Below are 8,097 nucleotides of genomic sequence, written 5' to 3'. Positions count from 1 at the left end.
CGTTTCGCATAATCTGTGGAGTGTGTGTTTTAAGTGGTTTTTATGCAAGTTTTAACTTGTTTTAGGACATGTTGACCGCTTGGGGACTGGTTGCCGTTGTCTACGCGCCCGGCAGCTGTAGAGTTAATGGTTTACTCATTTGTCATGGCAGGATTTGGTACGTTTGTTTAATGATGAAAGTGCCTTAAGGCAATTGGAAGTAATCTCTTAGTTTCCCCGCTAATTTTCTGGCAGACGGGTAATGTTATACTGTTATTGCTCCATAAGAATTTGGGGACATGCTTATTATATATTCCAGTGTAGCTGTGATTTGACCTTGTTTTCATTGATATGTATTTGTGCTGCAGGCCATTTGTTAAGTCTGCTCTATTCCTGGCATCGGTGCGGTTATGGGTTCTTGTCAGGACCCCTCATTGTGAGGCCGGTCGGACTACATATAAATATATATATACCGCCTGCTAGTGAGTCTGTGCACAAGCCGTGGGGAGTGAACGCTCGTATTGCCTGCCGGCCGTAGCGTCATTGCTTACAAATACTGCTGTGGGCCTTAACGCTGTTCTCTAAAGTTAAGTGAGGCCACTTTGTTAATATTAGATTTTCTGTAAGTTATTTTACTGGTTGAGTTATTACTAGCCATTCTTATTTGACACTGATGTTGATCATTTGTGTATCTTTAACGATTGTGCAACTTGTTATTTTTCCTGTGTGCCAGTTTTGCGATCTTGGTTGGCGCACTTTGCATTTTTAGTATGAGCATGTTTCACTGTGGACCATTATGTGGGGAGTTTAGTTTTATTAAGCTTTAAGATCGGTTTTTTTTTCTTTTTAATGAAGTTGTGGTATTATGTGGCTGTGTAACTTTGGGTTGGAAGTGTATAGTGTTACTAGTCTTTTGAGATATGGTTAAACAAGAACGATTGTTTATGATTGATTATTCACCATGCCTACTATCTATGATTTGGTTGCGGACTCAAAATATGATTCTTATTCGCGTTTACGTAATTCAATTAAAGTGAAGATTTGTATATTGCATCAGTAAGAGGGCAAATGTCCGAATTGAAGTTTATAATAAAGTCTGTTCTTAGTCAAATTAAAATTGTAAAACAAATCACAAGCTTGTCCATCACCAGTGATCCCGGGCTTCCTATTTCCTTTTAATAACTGTGGTGAAGTTGTAATTTTGATTTTCTACAGAATTTAATAGTACCAGGGTTCGTATTTTATTTGGAACATTTTGCTACACATTCCAGCTACTTCTCTACATCGTCACAACAGCGACTTGGACATCTGTCGTAGCGTAGTACCAATTTTCCGACGCCCTCGTCACGGAAGACAGCCCCCAGCGCTTTCCAACAAATCTCTGCGCTGGCCTGCAGGTCGTAGTCCGTGCCAAAACACTGATCTCTTAGCGGGCGGTTCATGTGAGCAGAGAGTTTAGAATCACAGGGAACAAAGTCTGGACTGTATGGTGGGTGATCGAACACTTCCTATCGAAAAACCGAGCGAGATGGCGCAGTGGTTAGCACACTGGACTCGCATTCGGGAGGACGACGGTTCAATCCAGTCTCCGGCCATCCTGATTTAGGTTTTCCTTGATTTCCCTAAATCGCTTCAGGCAAATGCCGGGATGGTTCGTTTGAAAGGGCACGGCCGATTTCCTTCCCCATCATTCCCTCGCCCGAGCTTGCGCTCCGTCTCTAATGACCTCGTTGTCGACGGGACGTTAAACACTAATCTCCTCCTCCTCCTATCGAAAACGATGCAGGATAGTCTTTGCTGCAGCTACGGTGTTCCGTCGAGCATTGTCATGAAGAAGGACAGCGTCTGATGACGACATTTGCTTACTCGCCTATTCTGAACCGCCATTCGTAGACAATTTTCTCGAATCGCCTTATCCACCCGCTGAGCAAGGTCATCGGTTGACACTCGTTTGTCCGCAGCTCGTGGTCGTGCGGTAGCGTTCTCGCTTCCCACGCCCAGGTTCCCGGGTTCGATTACCGGCGGGGTCAGGGATTTTCTCTGCCTCGTGATGACTGGGTGTTGTGTGCTGTCCTTAGGTTAGTTAGGTTTAAGGGGCTCTGGAACGCCCTATACTTGCAATGTTAAAATAACGCGTATAAATTACATCTTTCCTCACAAAGTATTTGAGGTAGGAAGTTGAACTTTTTACAGATTATTTATTGGAATATGGGCTACAACTTAACACAGGGATTTTACAAAATTTTAGTTCAGTTATTAAAGATGATTTTTTTCAATTGTAATGAAAATTCACAACATTTTTGCAATTTTTTATTTATATATTCAAAAATATACAGTTTTTTGGAAAAAGGTTGTGTTAAATTATGCAGAAGGTACTGTGTAACATTTACTGAAAGTTTGAAACAAATATGTTTGGAAGATCTTAGAAAACATTTAATTAGTATGAGAAAATAAAAGTTTTGGGAATCGAGCGACAAAGATTGGATTAACTTTTTAGTGCATTCCAGGTCCATAGGATGGATTATCTTCATCCTCTGCAAACTCCTCCTCCAGCTTCCTCTTGTTCCTCCTCCTGTTTACTCTTGCTTGTATTTCTAGACCCTTTACAGCCCTGTCTGCAGCCCGAAGGCGTTCCTTGCCTAAAGCAAGCATCGCTCGTACCATGTTAGAACCTATCTTCATTCCCATATTTCTAAATACCTTGCACCTTACAATGTTGCCATCATTGAAAGTCGCAACAGCATCATACACACCAAAGTGAAGTGTTTCTATTCCAACAAATACAGTCTTGGGGATTCTCGACCATATAACACTATTTACACTTTCATTGGGGTTTTGAGTTTTTCCGTGAATACACTTTTTCAACAGTTCAGGTGCTGCTAAGTCTCTGAAAATAGGTTTTATCACCTCCATTATTGCATGAGGCAGACTAAAATGTACCTGATGAACACGGACGTTAATAATAACACCATTTGACAGCAGTTTAACAGCGCCACAGTGGGTCACACCCATGTAGAACACATTTCAAAAAAAATTTAAAAATAGTTGTAGTCTTCGAAATTGAATAAATTATATACCTATTAAAAGGTAATAGTCTGCAGATTCAGAAAACGCAAAAAAGTAAAAATTGAACTTTTCATGATTTTGAGCCTTTCCGGAGCCCCTTAAGTAGTTCTAAGTTCTAGGGGACTGATGACCATAGATGTTAAGTCCCATAGTGCTCAGAGCCATTTGAACCAATTTTTTTTGACACTCGTTTCCTTGCCATACCACCTGCATCATCGTTTTTGGAACTTCCTGCACCATTGCTGCACTTTGCTGTCACGCGTGACATTTAACGTTATGTGGGCTGCATGAAGTAAGACGGAAACGCTCAGCAGACGAAATCAAATGACAGCACGCATTTCACACCTGCAGGGGGGCTCTATTGTTCCAGTGTCTTTACATCCTCACTGTGTGCTCAGAACTGAAAAGTGCGACGCGAAGCGAACGACGTGCATTCTAGAGACGATGCGCAACACACCTGCGTAGAAATCTATCGGATTTTCCCTGTGGTTTTAATTTCGCGACCTATCGGACTTAAAAAAGTAGCGCTCATAGAAGTAAAAGCGTTAAAGTAAATGTGGGTTCTTAAACTAGCTGTTGTGCTTACGACTGGCAACTGATTTCAGTATGAAGTACTAGCTAGTTAGCACAAATGTAAGTGAAATGAAAACCTGTCGAATAAGTCCCCATCTATGTATTTTTTGTGAAAGTCAAGCTCGCTTGATTTTAAGACCTTTATTCCAATTACTAGTTTCGAAAGAATCGTGCTGTCATTTCAAAATGGTTCAAATGTCTCTGAGCACTATGGGACTTAACATCTGAGGTCATCAGTCCCCTAGAACTTAGAACTACTTAAACCTAACTAACCCAAGGGCATCACACACATCGATGCCCGAGGCAGGACTCGAACCTACCGTAGCGGTCGCGCGGTTTCAGACTGAAGCGCCTACAACCGCTCGGCCACACCAGCCGACCCGAAAGATTGGGTTTACCGTTCCGTCGACATCAAAGTCACAAGCTTGGATTGTGTCAAGGAGAGGAAAGGAAATCGTCCGTGCCGTTTCAAAGGAACCATGCAGGCATTTGCATGGAGCGATTTAGGGAAATCACGGAAAACCTAAATCTGGATGGCTGGACGCCGGTTTGAACCATTGTCTTCCCGAATGCGAGTCTCCAGTGTGCTAACCATTGCGACACCTCGCTCGGTTCGGTATTAATTATAATACACTGGAACTGAACCTCGTCGAAGAGTCTAACGCGTAGAGCGCTAGTTTCGGGACAGGGAGGCGAATCAAACCCGGGTCGACCGTACGACGGATAAACGGGTATTTTCTGGCACACCAGTCAGCTTATGTGTGTCTTTTATGTGATTTTCCACATTCGTTTAGACAATTTCTGGGCTGGTTCCCAGTGCCTACCTTAGAAAATACAGTATACAAACAACTGAAACACGACAATACACAGAACAAGGGGGTACACGTTACGCAGATGGCACACACGGTGTTCTTCCCTTATCGAGAACAAAGGGTGTCGACTGAAGGACATTCTGTAACGTAGCTTTCCTTACTGGCAGATAATAAAAAAGGCTATGCATGGGTATGAGTTTGTCTCGGGAAAAACAGATGACGAATGCGTTTCCATGGTTTGGCTACAAAATTTTATGCACATCCACACATAATTAATGTCTTTAGGATCTTGAATCATTATTATTTCGATGTATTACGCCTTCGCGATTTTGAGCGTCAATCACTGAAGGTTCGGTGACAGCAAATATACTATTGTGACTTCCACGTAAAATGTGGTAATAAAAATTCGATCGGACTTTGCAAAGAAAAAAACAGATCAAGTCCGACTTGAGAATATAATATTTAAACGACACAGTGCCATAAGGAAAATATCGTCTTGCTTTCAAACAATGTGAGCACAACTCCCTGATACATCTACCTGAAAAATACAAAAAAACCATTAACAAATTCAGTATAGTAATATAAAAACGCTTACTACATTAGCTGGAGACAGTGCTGTTCCCCTCCGCGGTGGCCGAGCGGCTCTAGGCACTTCAGTCTGGAACCACGCGGCTACTACAGTCGCAGCTTCTGATCCTGCCTCGGGCATGGTTGTGTGTGATGTCCTTAGGTTAGTTAGGTTTAAGTAGTTCTAAGTTTAGGGGACTGATGAACTCAGCTGTTAAGTCCCATAGTGCTTAGAGCCATTTGAATCATTTGTGACAGTGCTGTTTATGAATGTAAGTTGTTTTTACTCCATAAAAATACACGGTTTATAGTTCTCGACAACGGATATCTTAGTACATCGAATGCTAACAGGGAAATGAAACATTAGAAGAGGACGTATTCGCTTACTACACAAATCATTTGTTTCTTTAGAAAACAGAATGTAGCTTTCTTACAGAAATTTGCTTTTTACTTTTCATGTACGTATACAGTCTGTGAAATATGTTTCACATTTGTTTGTTATTCACAGATATTGCATCTATTACTAGTAATATATTAATTTCGGTACAAGTTACAGGTGCCGGCCGGTGTAGCCGAGCGGTTCTAGGCTCTTCAATCTGGAACCGCTCGACCTCTACGGTCGCAGGTTCGAATCCTGCCTCGGGCATGGATGTGTGAGACGTCCTTAGGTTAGTTAGGTTTAAGTAGTTCTAAGTTCTGGGGGACTGATGACCTCAGAGCCATTTGAACCATTTTTTAGTTACAGATTTCATCGTAAGTAATTGGAACAATACATACTTTCATAAGATACTTCATAGCTCGCCCTCACACTTAATTAAAATTGCGACAGCTTGAAAATAGCGAGCCTTGTATGGCGAAATAAACGCTAGGCAAAAGGCAGAGTATTGTGGAACCCAAACAATTTTTCAAAAAAAGAAGTTTCGCTTCTTTCCGTATCCAAGGAACTGAAGATGGATATCATCTGTAAACTATCTGCTGTCAACATCAAACCCACCACGGTCATGTACGTGTCGAACTTTCCTCGTCGTTGTTGTTGGATATGGCCATGCTACACTGGGTCGTATACGGCGACATCGTCACTGTGTTATCATTGAGTCAGCACGTGATCGCTGTGAATGACCACAGGAACATGCACTTGCTCGAGCACCAGTGCCCGACACATATGTTACTAAATGGCTAAACCGGTGCTAGGTGTAAACTCCTGGTTGCAGGCTACATATGTAACAGCTTCCAGGGGCAACAAAAATTTGATTTTCGGTATTTCATGTAATTGCTGACCTAATTTAAAAATATAAAAAGCTGTAATAAACTACTCATTAAACGTTGCAATATCATGTTAAAGACACAAGTATTACAGTTAGAAACTGTGCTTGTATCCTGAGGGAGAGAAACTCACTGCGCTCAAACTATCCAGACTATATTCATCCAGTGTTTGAGAATGGAAACACGTAGCGACTTCAACTAACTTTACACACTACTTTTTAATCCTTTTGAATATTTTTTCGCACACACTCCGACGAAATGATGAAAGGAAAAAAATTATCGCTTCCTAAATTTCTTGCTGTTCATGCAGTAAAACTTCAACAGAAGGGATGACGTTTTAAGTTATTACCTTTTTACCAGTAACTCTATTCGTAACCCATTTGGCAGCCAATATTCGGGAGTATCACTGGATATACTTGCATAATTATGGCATCGTAGTCAGGTAGGAGATATAACGTCACAAAATTGAGATCCGTGAAAAACTAGCTTTCGTTTAGCGCGGAAATTACCCAGACTACACTGATCCAGTTTTTGATAATGTAAGCATTTGCCAGCTTCCAACAAACTTAAAACGTAATCTAAAGCTTTATTATACATGGCTGTTGCATTCTTCAAATAACCGAATGAGGAATGAATGTACCCACTTTTTACTACGTTCCGAATGAAGGTTTCAGATAATCACACTGCGGAAATAATTAAGAAATACAGAATAATGAACATGTTCTGAACTACCGTCGTTTTACTGATGATATCGCACTGTTTGGCCTCAAGTGCGGCTAAACTTCAACAACCAAAGGAAAAATTTATAAGAAAAACTTCGACAGCAATTCTGTAAATTTATTATTATAAATTAAAAATTTGTTAGAGTATTTCAAAAATAATAGTCTGGATTTTGTAGTCCTGTCGTCCGCAGTTGCATTTAATGTTATGATATGCTGATAATTTTTGCTCTGGGACCGTCTGACCATAACTGAATGAAACATAATTTTTGTACCATACGCGTTTCCCCTTTATTCTTTGAAAGGCATACTCCGTGGGATCCAATATGTACATATTTTTGTTTATACTATTTTGTTTCCTTTTAGGAAGTTATATAATGGGTTGAAACAGAAAAACAAAAAGTGTCAGAACTGCTTATAATCTATATATATGTACATGTATGATGTCTTAAACGTAGATTGAGTAGTGTAAACAAAAATACTTTGTATATCGAAGATGCCTTGCAAAGAATAAAGACGAAAGGTGTATGGCACAAAATTGTTCATTCATTTCATTCAGTTGTGGTTAACCGATCCCAAAACAAAAATTACCAACATGCCCTAAGAATTATCTCTTTTGAAAGAAGCACACCTTCTATATGACTGAAGATAGAAATCTGAGCTTAATATTCTAGCTCACAATAGGACTACAACGTCATTGTTTTCAAAAGAACCATCTGAATTTTACAAGGGTATATGGGTATATTTTTTTATGCACACACGTACAACCCTCGCGTAATTCTTATAATTCGTTCACCATTTACAAATATTCATGCGCGCACCTCCAGACCACGTTCACTATTGTTGCTATGCATCGTCGCAGTTGATCCAAAGTCGTTGGAAGGAAAGGTACATAGACGGAGTCACGGCCCTTCACAAAAATCTAGTTTCGTGAGGTCTCCGGGAGTCAATGATGGGATGTGAAATCCGTACGCCCATACCATACTGGCCCGCCTATGGCTGAAGCAGCTGATTGTTAAGAATTACTGTCGCATGCAGGTGCCAATGCGGTGGTGCTTCCTGATGTTCAGAAATGAAACTTACGAGCAGATCTACGACACTTCATGGTACTTGATTCA

The sequence above is a fragment of the Schistocerca piceifrons genome, chromosome 8 (assembly GCF_021461385.2).
Source record: "Schistocerca piceifrons isolate TAMUIC-IGC-003096 chromosome 8, iqSchPice1.1, whole genome shotgun sequence".
NCBI classification, from domain to species: Eukaryota; Metazoa; Arthropoda; class Insecta; order Orthoptera; family Acrididae; genus Schistocerca; species Schistocerca piceifrons.
The sequence above is the reverse complement of the archived record's forward strand: the minus strand, read 5'-3'. Positions refer to the sequence as shown.